Here is an 18,586-nt window from a genome sequence, read left to right on the forward strand (position 1 = left end):
ATGGTAGGGTTAAGACAGAGATTGAAATTAGAATTCTCAGCGGCCCGACGGCAGCGTTGCAGCCTAATCTGGAGTTGTGTCTCCTCATTCCCATGCAGAGCCTCGGTTTCCCCCTCTGGTAGAGTTCAGAGAAGCCCTATCCCATTTGTATGGTGGAGATACACTGAGCTAACGGGGCTTAATAAATGGCCCCTAATCTTACTGTGTCTACGCTTCTCTCTTCTGCCACCGTAGGACAGGGCCATTCTCAGGACAGGAGATTCCAACCCGCTACTAAGTCCTTTTGCTGCTGGCTGAAGTCATTCACAGCCCGTCTTATACATTTAGAAAGAGCGGGGAGACTATTCTCTCTGTGACAGGCACTCAGGGCTCAGGCACTCATGGGCCTTGGGGTCAGCGGGGCCAGACTCGGTCTCTGGCCGTGCCATTGCCTGGCTGGGTCGAGGACGGGGTCACTTAGCGCCCTCGCGCTCCCCCAGGTCCCCTGGGAAAACTGAGTCAAGAATCCCTACTTCACGAGGTCTTGGCACGGAGAAAGTGGGGAGACATCGTAAACGTTCCCAACACAAAGCAGGTTCGTGGACATCGTAAATGATCGCGTCCGGTGCAGTCAGCGTGACAAGCCCAAGCCACAGACGGCAGAGATCAGAGCATGAAAACAATGCTGTTCGGGGGGACCGTCGACCAAGGCAGCTCTTTGCTGGAATGTGCCGGAACGGTTTCACCTCAGATGTGGCATCCGTGCAGCATTAACCTAAGGACAAGCACAGTGTAAGTCTGCTGGCTGAGCACCTTCAGGTTCTAGACCACCGAGTGACAGCACCAAAGGGACAGTTAATGATCACCTCCTGAAGGGTTCCAGTTGGTTTTCTCGGAGCAAGAAAACAGTTCCAAACCAAGCCATCTGTTCCCCCTGCAAGTATAGAGCTAGCAAAGGCAGTGACAAAGAGCCAGGGGCTGGTGGGGAGCAGAGTTGGCCCAAATCCTCTGGAGTCTCCCCAGGGGACACAAGTCCAGAAGCATTTGTGCCGCGGTCTTAAGAAACATGCAATCTGAGTCTCCTTTTTCTTACTCTGAGAACTACCCATGTTGATCCTACCACACGTGGTCCCACAGGCAATCGTTTTTGAGTAACAGTGTCTCCCTGAGCCCTATGGGGGCGGCCCCCAAATGCAGTCTAGACCCCTGGGTGGGTCCTTTGGGCGAGTATTGTCACCAGCACGGGAGTGTCCACGGAAATCATTCTTCTCTGGGCCTTTATGTCACCGAGCTGACGTGCAAATGTTTATTTAACCGGCGTGCTTTATGTTTTCTGGATGGTTTTGCTGTTCTTTGTTACTTACTTGGTTTTTTAAAATTATTGACATCTGTGCAGTTTCCAAAATTAGCACAGTGATGCAAGGCGCATTTGGAGAGGTCTGGCCTCCACACCTGTCTCCTCTCTGGCCCTGGCCTCGCCCTCGGCTAACAGGGTACCCCTTTAAAATGAATGTCTGGTTCACTCTTGTATTGATTCTTTGGGAAAAATAAGGGAATATATCTTTTGAGTCTATATACTGAATGGGCGTCTATATCATATCGTGTATATGTGTTTATAGATGTATCATATATATACACATAATATTTATTTTGTTTTATTATTTATACATATAACTTTTAAACTGGGATCTGCTTCTGTATCATGCTTCTATTTCTAAATACATCTTTTTAAAAAATTTTTAATGTTTATTTAGGTTTTTGTTAATCTTTTTTATGCTTGTATTCATTTTTGACACAGAGAGAGACAGAGCATGAGCCGGGGAGGAGCAGAGAGAGAGGGAGACAGAATCCAAAGCAGGCTCCAGGCTCCGAGCTGTCAGCACAGAGCCCAACGCGGGGCTCGAACTCGTCAACCGCCAGATCATGGCCTGAGCCGAAGTCGGACACTTAACCGACTGAGCCATCCCGGCGCCCCTATTTCTCAGTGCATGTTGAAGATCTCTTCCTTAGCAGCATATGAAGGATGTTTTCATTTCTAAAATCAGCATCTACAACCCTTTCATTCCGACAGATAAAGACGCTCGTCTTGTCCCCTGAGCCCATCATGTAGGGCTCTGAGACACTGAAGGTCTAGCCCAGGACTCTTTCCATTAATCACAGATAGACTGGGTTTCCGGGACCCACGGAGACAAGAGGCCTTTCCAAGGCTACAGGCTGGGTCACGCCTGTGCTGCTCTCCACTCTCCTAGGAGTGTCAGGCTGGCCTTCAGCGGGCAGGGGGCAGGGGCTCTGCCCAGTGGGGCTGCCGAGCAGGGGCAGTGGGGACCTGGACGAAATTGTGGCTCTGCCGTTCTGGGCTGTGTGGCCTTAGGTGAGTCACCTGACAGCACCGAGCTTCAGTGCCCTCATCTGTCAAACGGGGATCCCCTCTACAGGTGCCATGGCAGGATTGGGTGAGGTCGTTAAAGCTTGGGGTGAACATTTGCCCGCACACGATGGGCGGGCCCACTATGAACTTCATCTTCTAATATGGCCTTTAGGAGGCAGCCACCCAAAGGTGGGACACCAGCCAATCGAAAGCCAGTGTGGGGGGGTGGGAGGGGGAGTGGGTGCGGGTCAGGGAGCAGGGTTACCTCCCCGACCTGCTTCCTCATCAGGAACAGGGCCTGTGTCGGCTCAAGGCTGGGTGGCCGCCTGGATTCAGCCTGGGGAACGAACGAGAGCCTTCAGCAGAGATGAGAGAAAGGTGATAAAACCCTGACAAGGCCCCAGCAGCCCTTCTCTGGCCATTTCTCCAAAAGCAGGCCCAGAAACGCCAGAGGCCCCAAAGTCTCGCCTCCAGCCCCTCTCTCTGCTGATCGATAATTTCCTGCAGCCCTCACTGCCCTCAGTGGCTTCACCAGCCGTAATTTCTATTCTCGTGACCGATCTGGCTTCTCCACAATCCTGCGGGACAGTCACGGGAGCTGCTGGGATCCCAGCTTTGCAGATGGGAAAGCCAAGGCCTGAGAGGCTATCTGAATTATAGAGTCTATGAGAAATGGAACAGGGGACCCTGACCTTGCCTGTCCAGGAAGAGCGTGAACCCCACTTTGGTAGCTCAGGAAAGTCCCCGGGGCCTCTCTAAGTCCCAGCTTCCTTATCTGTAAATTAGACTATCTCAAAAGTCCCTCCAGTGCTTAGTTAACTCCTCAAATTCCAAGAATCAGGGGAAAGGATTTCCTTTCTCACCCATCTGGGCCAACCCTGCCTTGGGGGTCTGAACCTGCAGACCGTGGCCGACTCTGAGTGCCCATATTTGGTGGGATTGCCGCCCCATTGGCCAGCTCTCCAGGTGTCTGTCCCTCCCCGACTCTTAGTCACCTGCCCGGGAATGCCAGCACTTGCGGGAGATGACAGAGCGTCTCCGAGGTTCCGATTGCCAGGTATTCTCTAAGGCCATGCTTCCTGCTCAAATCCTGGCCGGAAGGGCTGCTCTGAGCACTTTGGATACGAGGCAAGGGGTTTCATCTCTGTCTCATTACATCTCAGATTTTATCTCGCTCTCTTTTTTCGTAAGGAGGAAATTATTTCTGGAAGGTAAACTGAAGATGTTAACCCTTCACCTCATAGATTCCCTGAAGGGAGCCAAGGAAGGAAGATTATTAAAAGTACATTTTGCAAGGAGCTGGCCCAGGCTGGGGCGTGGCTGGTGGCCAGGCACCTCTACGTGGGCACTGAGCTCCCTTGTGCGGTCACGACACTCTGTAGGGGGGGGGGGGGGGTCCCTGTTTTCCAGATAAGGAAACACCCAGAGAAATCCAAGGACTCCTGAAGTCACAGAGAATGAGTGGCAAAGCTGACATTTGAAAAGAGTAACACGAAATGACTGGCCCCTTCACCACCTGTTGCCCAGAGGAAGCAGCTTGGGTAAGCTGTGACCTCAACGCCTGCTTCAGAGGTCTGCCCCCAGTGGGGCAGGGTCCCATTTTACGTGTCCCTCCTTGTCCTTTATCAGACAGCTCCCCCCTGCCCAGCAGAGACCTCGCCCCAGACATACAGGACCTGGAATGAGCAAAGCAGATACATCCTTGTTTTTCCTATGGATGCCCGTTCCTTTTATAATAATCGGGCCTCAATTACTACGCCAGAGAAGCAGTTAAATGACGATTTTGCCCACCTTGCAATCTCCCATTTCTCTGCACGTCTAATGTACAAAAGAATAATACTTTCTTTTTCGGTATCGGGTGCTTTACATGCACTGACTGATAAACCGGGGGCTCAGCTCTCTTCCCAGATCTCACAGCACATGGGGGCCACGCCGGAATCAATCTAGGGCTCCTCAGACCCCAGGCCCTCTGCCTCCACTTCCCCGAGTGGAGAACCAGCCCGGGGTCCTGGGGTGGCCTGCCTGTCTGCTCCAGGGCTCGCCAGCCTGGGGCTTAATTGCACACGTGGAAAGGCTTCAAGTCGAGATGAAAGAACCAGCCATATAGAACTCTCCACACACAGGCCTCTCATCTGAAAGCCCTATCTATCTATTTATCATCTATTAATGTTTTTAAAAGAAGGTAATTGACTCTTCCCGACACAGCTCAGAGGCAAGAGGAGACGGTCTTTCTTTTTTTCTTAGGAAGAAAGAAGTCTAGAGGTGCAGGCTGGGTGGCTTAAGCCGGGGATGGGCGTTTGAACATGAACTAGACTGCAGACTGGCAACAGCTCTGTTTTCCCGTCAGAGAACCGGATCCGGGCCTGCCTCAGTTTCCCTTTGTGGTTACATCTCAGATCCGCCTGAGTTCCATCCACCAAGGGGAATCAGAATGTCACCAAGCCCTCTTCAGAGCTCAAGCATCAGGAGCAGTGGCCAAGGCCAGGAGAGGGTTCTGGAGTTTGTCCTGGAGTTCTCGCCAACGTGTCAAACTAGGGTGATGCGATTCACCTCGTGGGGTTGTCGTGGGATGCCAGGAGAGAATCCCCAACCCAAGGCCCAGCACACGCGTCAGAGACACTTACTGTCATTATTTGCTGGCCTCTGACTGAAATCTGTAATTATCATGCTGCATTGATTATTGGCAGGGAGCAGACGTGTTATAATTTTTAAAAATTATATAAATTATCTTCTAGGCTTTTTTTTTTTTTTTTTTTTACTTTCTGTGACTATATCTGCCTTTGTTTCTGCTTGTATGGAAATTAAAATTTTGCCTTTTCCTGCAAAATTATCTTTTATAGTCTACTAGATTACGATAATAATACTTTGTACTTTTGTAGGGCCTTTTATCCGGGAATCTCAAAGCCCTTCATAAACTTTAATTAATTCTTGCAACAAGCCCCGTGAGGTAGGTAAGTATTATTATCCCCATTTTACAGATAAGGAGAGCTGAGACATTGAGAAGTTAAGTAATTTGCCGAAGGCCCCAAAGCATTTAGTAGCTAAGTCTGAGCAAGACCACAAAACGGCTGTCTCGGGCCTTACTTGGCCCACTTGGGGCTGCCCCGCTGGTCTCCCTGGGCCCCAGGGCGTAATTGATGGGGGGACCTCAAGCGATTGTCGTGCCCGCGTTAAATACATGTTGTTCGCCTTACAGGCGTTATGGGGAATTATTGAGGCTGACTCATGTGTCGCCCCTGGGTACTGGCCTATCTTCGGTACTGGGCACAGCCGTCTAACCCCCTTCCCCGATCGGAACCCTCCTGCCACAAAATTGTCTCTGCCAGGAGACTCCCATTTCCCTCACGATTGGACTCAACCAAGTGCACGCCGTGTCCCGGGCACGATCCTCCCCGTCCGTGCCAACTCCTCTATGCCTTACGGCGATCCGATGCGTGATGTGGTTACCCGCCCCCCCCCCGCCCCAATTCACGGATGAGGACAGCCGAGGCTCAGAAGGTGAAATGGGAGAGCCAAGGTCACACAGGAGGACCGGAATGCCAGCCGGGTTCTGGCTCAAAGACGGATGACGTGGTCACTCAACCAGCTGACGGCTGATGTCCAGCTGTGTCGCCGGGAAAGCTGTCGATCCTACAATGGACTCCGTAGGCGGGTGAAGAGCTTCTGTGTTGTTGTCAGCCAGGTCAAGCTGGCGGCTTCTCTTCTTGGATGCGGGGATTAATAGGGAAGGACCGGCTAGACGCAAGATTTCACCAAGGGCACGGTTCCTCCGAGACCCTTTCCAGAGGGTGCCCAGCAGAAGGCTTCTAGTGTCTTCTTGACTCAGTGGCCCCTCGCCACGGCTGCAAAACTCCTTCCCTCGGGCTCGAGACACTGAGAACGGCTCGGGATACTTCACTTTCCTCCAACGCGACTGCTGAAGTTGGACAAGCCTGGATTTGAATTCCGGTTCTGTACTCACTTATGGTTAATCTTGGGCGAGTCCCAACCCCGGCGCACCTCGGTTTCCTCATCAGGAGAAGGAGCCGTTGCAAGGATTAAATGAGTAAATGAATACAAAAGCTCGCGGCACCCGGCCTGGCATATAGCAGGTGCTCACTGATGTCCCCTCTCCCCTCCTCTTCTTGCCTGGCCACTGCCGACATTCCACCGTCGTGGAGCTGCCTGACTCACGCCAGTGCCACCCCGTTCTTTTCCTTGTTGGCTTTGCCAACATCCTGGCTCAGACTCTTGAGGGCCCGGCATACCTCACCCAGGTCACTGCCATACCCAGCGGCGGTCACGATAGCCGCTCCCTGCAGTCCCCCGTGACCACTTTGGACTCTCACCCACGGTGGGGGCTGTTTTTCCCGCTTCTGGATCCGGAGACTCAGGCCCTCCTCCCTGAGGTGGAAGGTCGGACTCAGTGAGCTCCAGGCCTTCAGGCCCTGACGCCCCAGGGTCCCTTCTGCCCTGACCATGTCCCAGCCACAAGCAGAGCCTTGGGAAACCAGGAGCCCCTCCCCAGTGCCACTCGGCCAGCGGCAGGCGCCTGGGTACAGTCCCACGGCCTGAACATTCAGGCTTCTCTCAGGGGTGGCAGATCTGAGAAAACCTAACACGGTTTCCTCTTGGATTAGCTCTTTAAAAATAAGAATCCCCGGGGCGCCTGGGTGGCTCAGTCGGTTGAGCGTCCCACTTCAGCTCAGGTCATGATCTCACGGTTTGTGGGTTCGAGCCCCGCGTCGGGCTCCGTGCTGACAGCTCAGAGCTTGGATCCTGCTTCGGATTCTGAGTCTCCCTCCCTCTCTGCCCCTCCCCCACTGGCACTCTGTCCCTGTCTCTCTCTCAAAAATTAATAAACATTAAGAAAATTAAAAGGAAAAAAAGAGCCTTTATACAACAACATCTAAGGCTTAAACGAGTTCTACAATACCAGCCCCTACCTTTCTCTCTCTCCTTCACCTGTGGGCCCCTCTTTGTTCTTTTAGGCTCACCTGTTGAATCTTAATTGGTCATGAGACAGTCTTCCCCGGTCACACTCAAGGTCTTGGTCAGCTGGACGCTAAAAGCTCCAGAGAAATATGAAGGGAAAAATTAAGATCATCTGGAACCCCTCCACCCTGGGGTTAATAATGATGGTAACACATACTGAGTTCTCCGGGCTTGAGTCTCTAGGACTCATGTTCCTAGGAGCAGGGACGGCGGGCGAGGGGGGTGTGTGGTTTCGAACTGAGGGACCAGGACACCTGGGGGGGGGGGGGGGGATGGCAGGCTCAGAGCCCCCTCCGGCCTGACCTGGCCCAGGCTGCCCCTTCCCGGGGTCTAAGCCATTTTGCATCCACTGACCGGTGAGCAGCACTGACCGGTGAGGAGGGGTGGCCGCGGTTGGCTGGGAGAGGTTTGTAGCCGTGAGCCCGGGACTCCCCTGTCTCTTGTCACAGGTAATTCTCATTACGTCTGCCAGCCTGCCTAGCGGTTGTCAGGTTTCCTGTAGGGCAGATGAGAAAGTTCTGGAAAATAGTGGTGTTGGTAGTGCAACACTGCGCATGTACTGAATGCTGTCGACTTGTAACCCTAAGATGGTAAATGTTGTCAGGTGTACTTTACCAGACGTCTTTAAACAACAACAACAAACCCTTGAACCGGAATGGCCACTACGTCTGGACCAGGTTTTCTTCCCCGCTCACGTGCACGCACACACACACACACACACACACACACACACCTCCAATTGCTCACGTGGCCTCATTCTCACCAGTGGCGGAAAAGAAGGAAGGCTTAGAGCATCACAGAAAGGTCTCTTAGATATTGTCAGGTCGACGATCAGCTGATCCAAAGCCCTGCCTCCCTGCGATGGCTGTGTCCCCTCAGCAGAAAGCCTGACCCCAAGGCTCTGCCAGCCCGACTTCCCCGCCCCGCTGGGCATTTCCCCGGCTGGTAAGCAGGCCCGGGCCCTGGCCAGGTGAGTGGGAATATCGTGGCACCTGATAAGGCGTGTTACTTATTGCCACTGTCGAGGGACTTTAGTGCGTATTTGGGCCCAGGTGCCCCTCCTTCGTGAAGCCGTTCTCCGTGCTTGCTGCTGGGGCCAAAGCCCAGGGCCCTCTGTCCTTGTCCTTTCCACCCCGGGTTGTGCACAGCTTACCTCCCCTGCTAGATGGCAGCACTTCTGAAGCAGAGGCTTTGCGCCATTCCAGGGACGCCCCTGCCCCCGTCATCACGCAGGACTCATTTCTCCATCACACGTGAGGGGACACTTAGCAAGGTGCCGAGGGCGCAGCAGTGGACCCTGTCCTCCCCTCAAAGAGGTGTCCTTCCCGTTAGACGTGCAGAGGCCCTCAGTACAGAAGTGTGATGTTCCTCCACGGATAGGAATGGCCAGGTGATCACCGCCAAGGAGATGTGCCGTTGATGTAGGTTAGGAGGAAACGGGGCCCACGTCCGAGGACAGGTGGTGCCCTTTGCAGCCTGCGGGCGGCCTGTCTACTGTTTTCCCCTCCGGTGCAGGACCCTCACTTCGGGACCTTAGGAGAGGGGGCTGTGGGGCGCCTGGGTGGCTCAGTCGGTTCAGCGTCTGACTTCAGCTCAGGTCATGATCTCACGGTTTGCGGGTTCAAGCCCTGAGTCGGGCTCGGCGCTGACAGTGCAGAGCGGGCTTGGGATTCTCTCTCTCTCTCTCTCTCTGCACCCACCCTCTCTCTCTCTCTCAAAAATAAATAAATAAACGTTAAACCAAAAAGAAGAAGAAGAAGAAGAAGAAGAAGAAGAAGAAGAAGAAGAAGAAGAAGAAGGGGCTGTATGCTAAGATTTTACTCGGCGGTTAGAGCAACCCGTGCCCTGCATCTCTCTCTCTGGTGGACCGTCGCTGTGGGTCGTTACACGCAAGACAGCCGAGGGCGCTGAGCCACAAGCCTCCCGCCTGGGGCCCTTGAGCAGCCTCGGCAACACCATCTCGAACCTCACGGGCCCTCAGCCCCTAGACTGACTCTCACCCTTGGCCCCAAGCGGGGCTAGTGGGGCGGGCAGGCGCAGTGAAGCCTTTTGACAGCCCATCCCGGCAGACTGCGGCCAGATCTGAAAGCTGGCCCGCGTTCATTGACTGGGTGGAAAAAAGTGGGGGTCACCGGAGGCAAAAGATGCCTTGGTGCCTGATCATTTCTGCTACCACCATTCATCGGAAGAACCTTCCCGAACTCAGGATTGGGGAACCGGAGAGCAGCTTCCCCTACCCTGAATTCAGCCCCTTGCATATTTACCGGGCCTCCACTGTGCGCTTCAGCCACAGATCTAAAGAAGCATGTCTGTTGACAGTTACCGAGACCAGGAGGCCCGATTCACATCCTGCTATGAAGCGTGGGACTTCCCTGAGCTTTTGTTTCCTTACCTCAAACCGGGCTCTTGCCTCGCTGAGCTGGGACAAGAGTTAAAGAAGATCAAGCCCACGAGAGCAACTGTTTCCTTTAATGTTTATTTATTGTTGAGAGAGAAAGACAGACCCCAAGAGCAGGGGAGGGACAGAGAGAGGGGGAGACACCGAATCCGAAGCAGGCTCCGGGCTCTGAGCTGGCAGCACAGAGCCCAACAGAGGGCTCGAACCCACGAGCCATGAGATGGCGACCTGAGCAGAAGTCGGACGCTTGACCAACTGAGCTCTCTGGTGCCCCAGCCCATGAAAGCATTTTATGAACTGGAAGCACTAGGTAAATGTCAAGTAACTGAGTAAACAGAGGGTGCAGCCAGATGGCTTCAGGGTGCAGGCTCTTCTGGGGTCTTATTGTTTTCTTGATGACAAAATTAATAAGCATGCAAATGCTTAGATCCTCTGCTGCTGAATGGTGCCCCTCTCCATCTAAACAAGGTGAACTCAAAAAGATGAGTCAGGGACCCCTGGGGGGCGGGGCTCACTTGGTTAAGCGTCCGACTTTGGCTCAGGTCATGATCTCACGACTCATGGGTTCGAGTCCCGCTTGGGGCTCTGTGCTAACAGCTGGGAGCCTGGAGCCTGCTTTGGATTTTGTGTCTCCCTCTCTCTCTGCCGCTCCCCAGCTCACTCTCTCTGTCTCTCTCTCTCTCTCCCAAAAATAAGTAAACATTTTTTAAAAAGATGAGTCAAGGGGCACCTGGGTGGCTCAGTGGGTTAAGAGGCCGACTTCGGCTCAGGTCACGATCTCGCGGTCCGTGAGTTCGAGCCCCGCATCGGGCTCTGGGCCGACGGCTCAGAGCCTGGAGCCTGTTTCGGATTCTGTGTCTCCCTCTCTCTGACCCTCCCCCGTTCATGCTCTGTCTCTCTCTGTCCCAAAAATAAATAAACGTTAAAAAAAATTAAAAAAAAAAAAAAAAGATGAGTCAAGTAAAATAAAAGTAAGACAAGCTTCTCATAATTTTTTTTAAATTCAAAAATATGCTCTTTCTGTGCAAGTATACATGTAGCTGCATACAGAGATGATATCATAGCACATGTAACTTTTTTCATGTAGACCTTGGACAATTTTTAGACGTTCAAACACATAGACCTAAAGCAGAGGCTCATTACCCATCATATGGGTGGGTTACAAGGGGTGGGAAGGCCCTGATTTGTAGGAAGAGTCACATGACCTCACTCATCATAGTCACACAGGAGCCCATCTTCCAAAAGACCAAGAATCCTACTCTAGATCTTTGCTTCTCCAACATCTGTGTGCCCACAGATCACCTGGGTCTTGTTAAAACACAGGTTCTGAGGGGAGCCTGGGTGGCTCCGTTGGTTAAGCGTCTGATTTTGGCTCAGGTCACGATTTCATGCTTTGTAGGTTTGAGCCCTGCATCGGGCTCTGTGCTGATGGCTCAGAGCCTGGAGCCTGCTTCAGATTCTGTGTCTCCCTCTTTCTTTGCCCCTCCCCTGCTCATGCTCCGTCTCTCTCTCTCTCAAAAATAAATAAACATAAAAAAATGAAAAAAAAAAAAACCCACAGGTTCTGATTCACTATTCACTAGGTCCAGGGTGGGGGCCTGAGAGTCTGAATTTCTACCAAGGCCCCAGTGCCCCTGCGGGACTTCAGGCCTCCATCTGAAGGGCAGGGCTGGGAAGCAGTAATCCTTGTCCCTGGCTGCACATTAGGATCACCTCAGGGCTTTAAGAGTCATGTTTGGGCACCGCTCCCCTCAAAACTTTCCGCTTTAATAGTCAAGGTTGGGGTCTGAGCATTGGCGTATTTTGAAAGCTCCCCAGATAATTCTAATGTTCAACTAAGACACTCCATTTTATGCCAGCAGACTTGTCAAACAAAGAACATTTTTATCTTCCCTTTTTTTAATGTTCTTATTATTTTTATTTTTGAGAGAGAGAGAGAAAGAAGAGAGTGTGAGCAGAATGAGGGCAGAGAGAGAAAAAGACAGAATCCAAAGCAGGCTCCAGGCTCTGAGCTGTCAGCACAGAGCCCGACACGGGGCTCGAATTCACAGACCGCAAGATCATGACCTGAGCCGAAGTCAGATGCTTAACTGACTGAGCCACCCAGGCGCCCCTCTTCTCTTTTTGATTAAAATAAAACATGGGGAGTCAATGAGGATGTGTGGAAAGCACCCATAAGAGTGAGCGTCTGGCATGCATCTGCCCACAAAGCTTTGCCCAGTGTTAACACTGAGGGCGACGTTAAAAATAGTTAACAGCCGCACAACGTAAGAAGTGAGCCCTACTGTAGACAATGGACTTGAGTTAACGATAACATATTGATTGTTCAATATGGATTCATCAGTTATAACAAACATACCTCATCCACGCAAGATGTTAATGACAGGGGGAGAGGGGCAGGTATATGAGAACTCTGTATTTTAGGCTCGATTTTTCTGTAAACCTAAAACCGTTCTGAACAATAAAGTCTTCTTAATTAAAAAAAAAAAAATGGACAACTGGTATGACACAGACAGTGAGCAATCAGAGGACAGCAGAGTCAGGAGGGACAGGCATCGGCTCCTTCTTTGCTGAATCATGGAGGGAAGGTGGGGGGAAGGGAAGGTCCCCAGGGAGGGGCTGAGCAGTCAGAAGGCTCCGAACTGCGAATTATTTCGATACAGAAACACTGGCGTAGTCTCAGCACCCAAATATCAACTATGGCTGATGCTCACGCTATCAGTCGTCGTCTGTGAATTAAAGGCAGAGATTAAGGCAGCGAAGAGGGATAAGCCTGTACGATAGATCTTGTTATCCTCACTTTAGACGCAAGGAAGCAGAGGCACAGAGAATTTGTGACTTGCCCAAGGTCACACAACTATTCAGTGGCGAGTCTGGTCGCAGAACCTAAGCTTGTCTGCCTCACAACCTTCTTCTCCGGCTAAGGTTGCGGGCGTTCCGTTCACCTAATCTACGTTTGCTGGTTTACTTCTCCGTGAAGGTGGGTCTGGAAGCTGGCGTTTGCAAAGGGCGGAAAGTACTTTTGTGCACAAAAGACTGGAGCTCCTGCTCAACTTGGCCACTCACTTCCCCGGGAGGATCTTTTTCCTCCCTCTGCTTCACTCTAGACCTGGAGAAAGTCAGCATTCTAAAGACCTTGGGGCTTGTCGGCCAGTCATCCCCCGCTCCCATTTTATAGACCGGAAGAGTGAGGCTGGGAACAGGGAGGCAACTTGGCTGACCCTAACTCGGCAGGGTGCGGGTCAGGGTGCTGTAATGCTCCCTCCCCAGGCCCAAGTGCACACGTGCAATTAAGCCATAAGAGCCATCTCCCCGCGCAGTCAGCGGGCCACAGGGCTGCTCTGTGAGCGTCATTCGGTGATGTCACTGGGAGTTGTCCATGTGTGACTTCACAAAGGTGTGACGGTGACACATACACTTCCCCTGTGCTTCAAATCTGCAACCCAGCATCCTTCCGGATCCTTCATCCAGGCCAGCGTGTGTTTCACAAAAGTAATGGTTAGATGAGAGTCAATTTAGTGTAATAAGGGGTTTGGTTTTATAAGCAGGAAGAATTGCCTTTGTCCAGCAGCATGAAAAAAGTGGTTTTAAAGTTAAAATTATGTCATGGGGTGGCTCTCAGTCTCCGGCAATGTATGACACCTCACCAGAGAGTCACAGGGGTGCTTTCTTCCAAAGGAAGGTCAGAGAGGAGGATGCCCAGCTTGTGGCTTGGGGAGCCGTTCCCACTTGCTTCTGAAGTGCTGAGTTGACAGACTTTCCAAGGAATATCCTGTCCTAGGCCAGAGTCCCGTCCTGAGAACACAGTTCCTGGAGAGACAGGATGAAAGGGGGTCATGGGCCTGGTAGGTTCGGGGGGTCTTCCAAACGCAAATGCCGTTGGCTCTGTTGCTATTTGTCCATCTCAAATCACCATTTATGGCCTTCGCCTGGAGCGTCAGGGTCCAACATGGCAGCCGCCAGCCGGGCATGGCCGTTTAAGAGCGTAAGCTAACTGAAACGAAATACACTTACAAATTTCATTTCTCAGTCACTCCAGCCGCGTTTCAAGAGCCACAGGTGACAAGTGGCCGCCCTCCCGGACAGCAGAACCACGGAACACTTCCATCACTGCGCCATCAACGGTACAGGCCTAGAAAGTGGGCATCGTTGGCGGGAGTGGATGCAGAGAGCATATCACACAGACCCAGGGAACCAATCAGAAGGACCTGAACCCCACGAGCACGTGAGAGAGTCTGGAGGTCTAGATGTGGTTAGAAAACCTGGACCTGAGGACAGCAATGCCATCCTAGTGGGAGAAATTTACCAGGTACATCACAGTGCCAAAGCGGTTCTGCACAGAACAAGTTCTAGTCCAGACCTCACATAGGGAGGACACCCTGGGACACGAACGAATTACAGGCAGTCTCTTATTTCGCATTTGGTGTGTATCTTCGGGCCTAGAAATGTAACCACGAAGAGATCGGTATTAAGTCATATCATGTTCTCCCAAGAAAATGTTCCTGTTTATTTCTAGGGCAGGGTGGCTGTCAAGGAGCCAAGCCGACCTTCACAAAGCAGGGGAGGTTTATTCTAAGAATTCGGGGAAGTCACATGAAACCCGGAGGAGGCAGTTCTGCCCTGATGGGGCTGGGAGTGGCCACATGCCAGGCCGGGTGGTCCCAGTTCCCCTCCCATGTTCCTTTCACCCTGACTTCTCAGCCACGAGGTCGTTCTTCTGTGCATGTGGACTTGAGTGGTTCCCACAGTTGATCCTCGCCGACCAGACTCAGGGCCCTATTGCTCTGGTGCACGGGACATGCGTCAGTGCTCCAGGCAGAGGGAATCTGGCCCGGCTGGTTTGGGTCAGGTATCCATCGCCTGAGCCCGAGGGTGGATTTATTCCAAGACTGTGGAAGGCACGGGGCGCTCTGGAGACGGTGGAGCAGGAGGGGGCAGCTGCCTCTCTGGTACAACCTGGTGCGAGATAACTTGGAACATCCTCAGGATGGTCAGAAAAGAGAAAACAGCGAACATCTCTATGACCTTTTAAGGGATCAAAGTCAGCTGGAAATTCGAGACCTGAACCCAGATTTATAGCGTCCAAGTGTCTAGAATAGGGTCTGCTGCACAAAGTGCTCGGTGAATATTTGTACAATGAATGGGTCCGCTGAACCACGGAGAGTCACAGAGCATAGGACTTTTGATTTAAAAAGAAAAAGAACAAAACCAAAAACGGGCGCCTGGGTGTCTCAGTCATTTAAGCATCTTACTGGTTTTCCGCTCAGATCAGGATCTCTTGGTTCACGGGATCGAGCCCCGCGTCAGGCTAAAAAGCCTCACTTCCGTGCCTACGATGGACATAAAGTTTCCAGTATCCTCCTTTCAACAGACATTTACTAAAACTAGACCCTGCTCACCATGCTGGGAATACAGCATACGAGCCGCGAGCCTGCTCTCCAGGCTCAGTCTGGCGGGGAAGACGCAAAGTAAACGGGCAACCATACTCAAATACGTGCACATGTCCTAAGGATGATGGAGGAGATCGGAACTTATGCTTCTTTACTCTTGATCAATTTCACCGTAGCAAGTATCCAAAAATCATTCCAAGCATTGTAGGCGGCCCTTAATAATGTTATTTTGAAGATAAAAAGGGTGTCGCTCCCAGTAGACAGCATTTTAAATATGTTTTAAATCAACAAGGTAATTCGCTTATTGACTAAAAGTTTGATTACACAGAACCACATTAAAAAAAAAGAATAAAGATCCCATCTATTCACACGTATTTACCTAAAATGGCTGTTTCATTTGGGACGGTGAAAAAGTTCTGGAAACGGAGAACAGTGACGGTCGCACAACCTTGCGACTATGCGTAAAGCCACCGGATTGTCCACTTAAAAATGGTTAGAATGGGGGGCCTTGTGATGTATATTCTTTACCACGATACAAAATGAAAAAAAATTCATCCTGGACACACAATTTTGTAGATCTGTTCTCACTTTATAAACACAGCACTTTTCTCCAAATCGTTAGAAAACGTGCATAAATATAATTGTATAAAGCTTGAGTACTTTTTTGTCCTATGGCTACAGCCTAATTTTATCACCGTTCCATTTATGTTGGATCTTTGAAGCGTTTCCAATGTTGGGTATTATAAATGACATTTCCGTGAACACCTTTGTGAATAAAACTTCATCTGCTTTTTAGAGTGTATCCGTGGATAGATGGAGTCCTACCAGTGGGTTTACTAGACGAAAGGGGACAACACGTTGAAGGCTTCTCACAGTTATTGAGAGATTGCATTCAGTAAGGGTGATAACCGGTTTGTACTTCTCGCTATGTGAGACAGCCTCTGTCACACCCTCAGCCTGAATCAGTTCAGAAGGTCCCAGCAGCCGGGGGCATCTCCCGTCCTCCTGCTCGTGTCTTGCTTTCACCCTCGAAGTGCTGCTGTGGGTCAAAAGCCCAGTAACAGTGCCCAGGCCATTGGCTCAGACTCATCAGAAAGGACACTGGCAACAGGTGTCCCTGAATTGCAGAGATGGGTATATAGCCCGGCCCCGAGGTCCATGCAGGTGCCTTCTGGAGAGAGACGGTGAAAGAGGGAATTGTGCCAACAGAAGGGGCTGGGAGACAAGGCGACGAGGCCACCTGGAGGGAGGAGACGATGAGACTTCTCAGCCAAGCCAGGACCCTCTGAGAGTGAAGGGGACGCTATCACTCATCACATGGGAACAACTGTCTCAGGCAAACCAGGATTTACACCCAACTTACATGTCACCTGGGACCGCATGTCTATCCTAAACTCAGCGTCAAGAATCTGTATGGAATGGGACCCCAAACATTGGGAATGAGGACCTTATTAGGGCGTTTGGTTGCTAAATGGACGCAGCAAAGGGAACACGTGGCCTCATTTCCAAGGAGCATGCAATTTCATGGGGTGACAGGACAGCACACCCACCTGAATGCTGATACTCTACCTTGTCCAAGAAGCGGACACCAGACGAGACCAGATGTGGCCGGGAGACCCAGGAGACGGCAGGAGCAAACAGATCTGCAGGAATGTAGCGACTGAGGGCTTCACCCATTTGAGATGAGGCAAGTTTCAATCAGCCAAGATCTAAGGGTAAGGCATTCCAGAAGAGGGAACGGGGTAGATACGGAGGCAGATAGGAGCGTTTTCAACTGTTTGTTGTTGAGCCCCTCCCAAATGTCAGGGCTGAGCGAGGCACCTTGTAATTTATGGAATAATCCTGTAACCAACAACCATGCAAATTCCTATGTCCGACAACCCTACAAAATAACAGAGGTGGAAAGACTTCCCCGAGAGCCCAGGGCTAGCTGTAATGAGACCTAACATTTCTGCTCACCAGGCACTGTGGTTTGAGACAGGCGGGACGACCCAGCGACTGCCCCAGGTACAGGCAGTAAGGACCTGCATTGTCTCTGCAGGTGATTTGAAAACGATAATAAAACCAACCGGAAGCTGCTCTGCTTGTCATTATCACCCAGCCCATCAACTCTATACAATGTCCCAGATGAAACACTCCTCCCCGAAAAAAATCCTTTGTTCTAAACGATTGCTTGCGGTTATGATTGAATTTTAACAACGCGTACGTGAAACTCCATGATGTCACTGCTTGCCCGTTCACAGCATCCTCTTCTGCACCCAGATTAATTCAGAAAATTCTTAGTTCTCCAGCTGGTTCCTGATTCACACAGACTTGGCTACATGTGTTTGTTCTGTTCCTTATGGTTTGCAGCCCTTCGGTAGGCTAACCAACTGGTCCCCGATCACCAGACACTTTTCTGCTTTGGACACTCTAAGTCCCAGCCAGTTGCCACCCTGCCTTTGAGTTCGGCCGGGGAAAAATTCATGTCTCCAGCTCTCATGACAGATTTGAAACCAACAATATCACAAGTGTGTGAATGCAAAGGGACAGAGCTCCACTGAATTCAATGCTGTCATCCGCTACGTAGTTCCGACGTGGGAAGTTTAAGCCGTGGAAATGCTAACTGCAAGATAAAATATTTGCATTTGGTAGGTAACAATTTTAGTTCATACACGAGATGCTTAATTTGAATAATATCTGTAGAACTGAAGTTTCTTCTTTTAAAACTATTTGTGTGGGGGGGGGGAGGGGCGGGGTGCCTGGGTGGCTCAGTCAGTTAAATGTCCAACTCTCAGTTTCAGCTCAGGTGGTGATCTCACGGTTTCATGAGTTCAAGCCCCACGTCGGGCTCTGGTGCTGGCACCGTGGAGCCTGCTTAGGGTTGTCTCTCTCCCTCTCTCTCTGCCCCTCCCCCACTCACGCTTTCTCTGTCTCTCTCAAAAAATAAAAAATAAAATAAAAATAAAATAAAAAAATAAAATTTTTAAAGACAAAAATAAAAAAAACAAACTTAATTAAAAATTTTAAGATATATCTTTTTGTTTTAAACCTAAGGAACAAATCAAGAAAATAATAATTGCTGGTGGTTTTTTACAGAAGTGATAAACGGAAAACAATTTTGTTGTATGGGGGGGGTGTTGAAGTTTTCCATTTCAGGCGTCAAATACAATACATTGGTGCTGCGTGTAAATTATCTCACTTCACCTCCGTGGCAACCCCAAGGGGTGCCTCCTATTATTTTCCCCATTTAGAGAAGAAAAAAACTGAGATTCAGGGAGATGAGCTGACTTGCCAGGGAGGGCTGGGATTCAGACCCATTGCACTCTGTCTCCAGAGCTCACTCTGACCCCTGTGTTATAATGTATTTAATCCCGCAGCTGGGCCCTTCCGGAGAGTGCTGCTGGCCAGGGTATGCAGGCCCCGCTCAGAACTTTTTTGGTAAGAATATTATAGCTGATGGGGCGCCTGGGTGGCTCAATCAGTTAAGCATCCGCC

Source organism: Panthera pardus, unplaced genomic scaffold (genome assembly GCF_024362965.1).
Source record: "Panthera pardus isolate Hobbes unplaced genomic scaffold, ASM2436296v1 HiC_scaffold_26, whole genome shotgun sequence".
Classification (NCBI taxonomy): domain Eukaryota; kingdom Metazoa; phylum Chordata; class Mammalia; order Carnivora; family Felidae; genus Panthera; species Panthera pardus.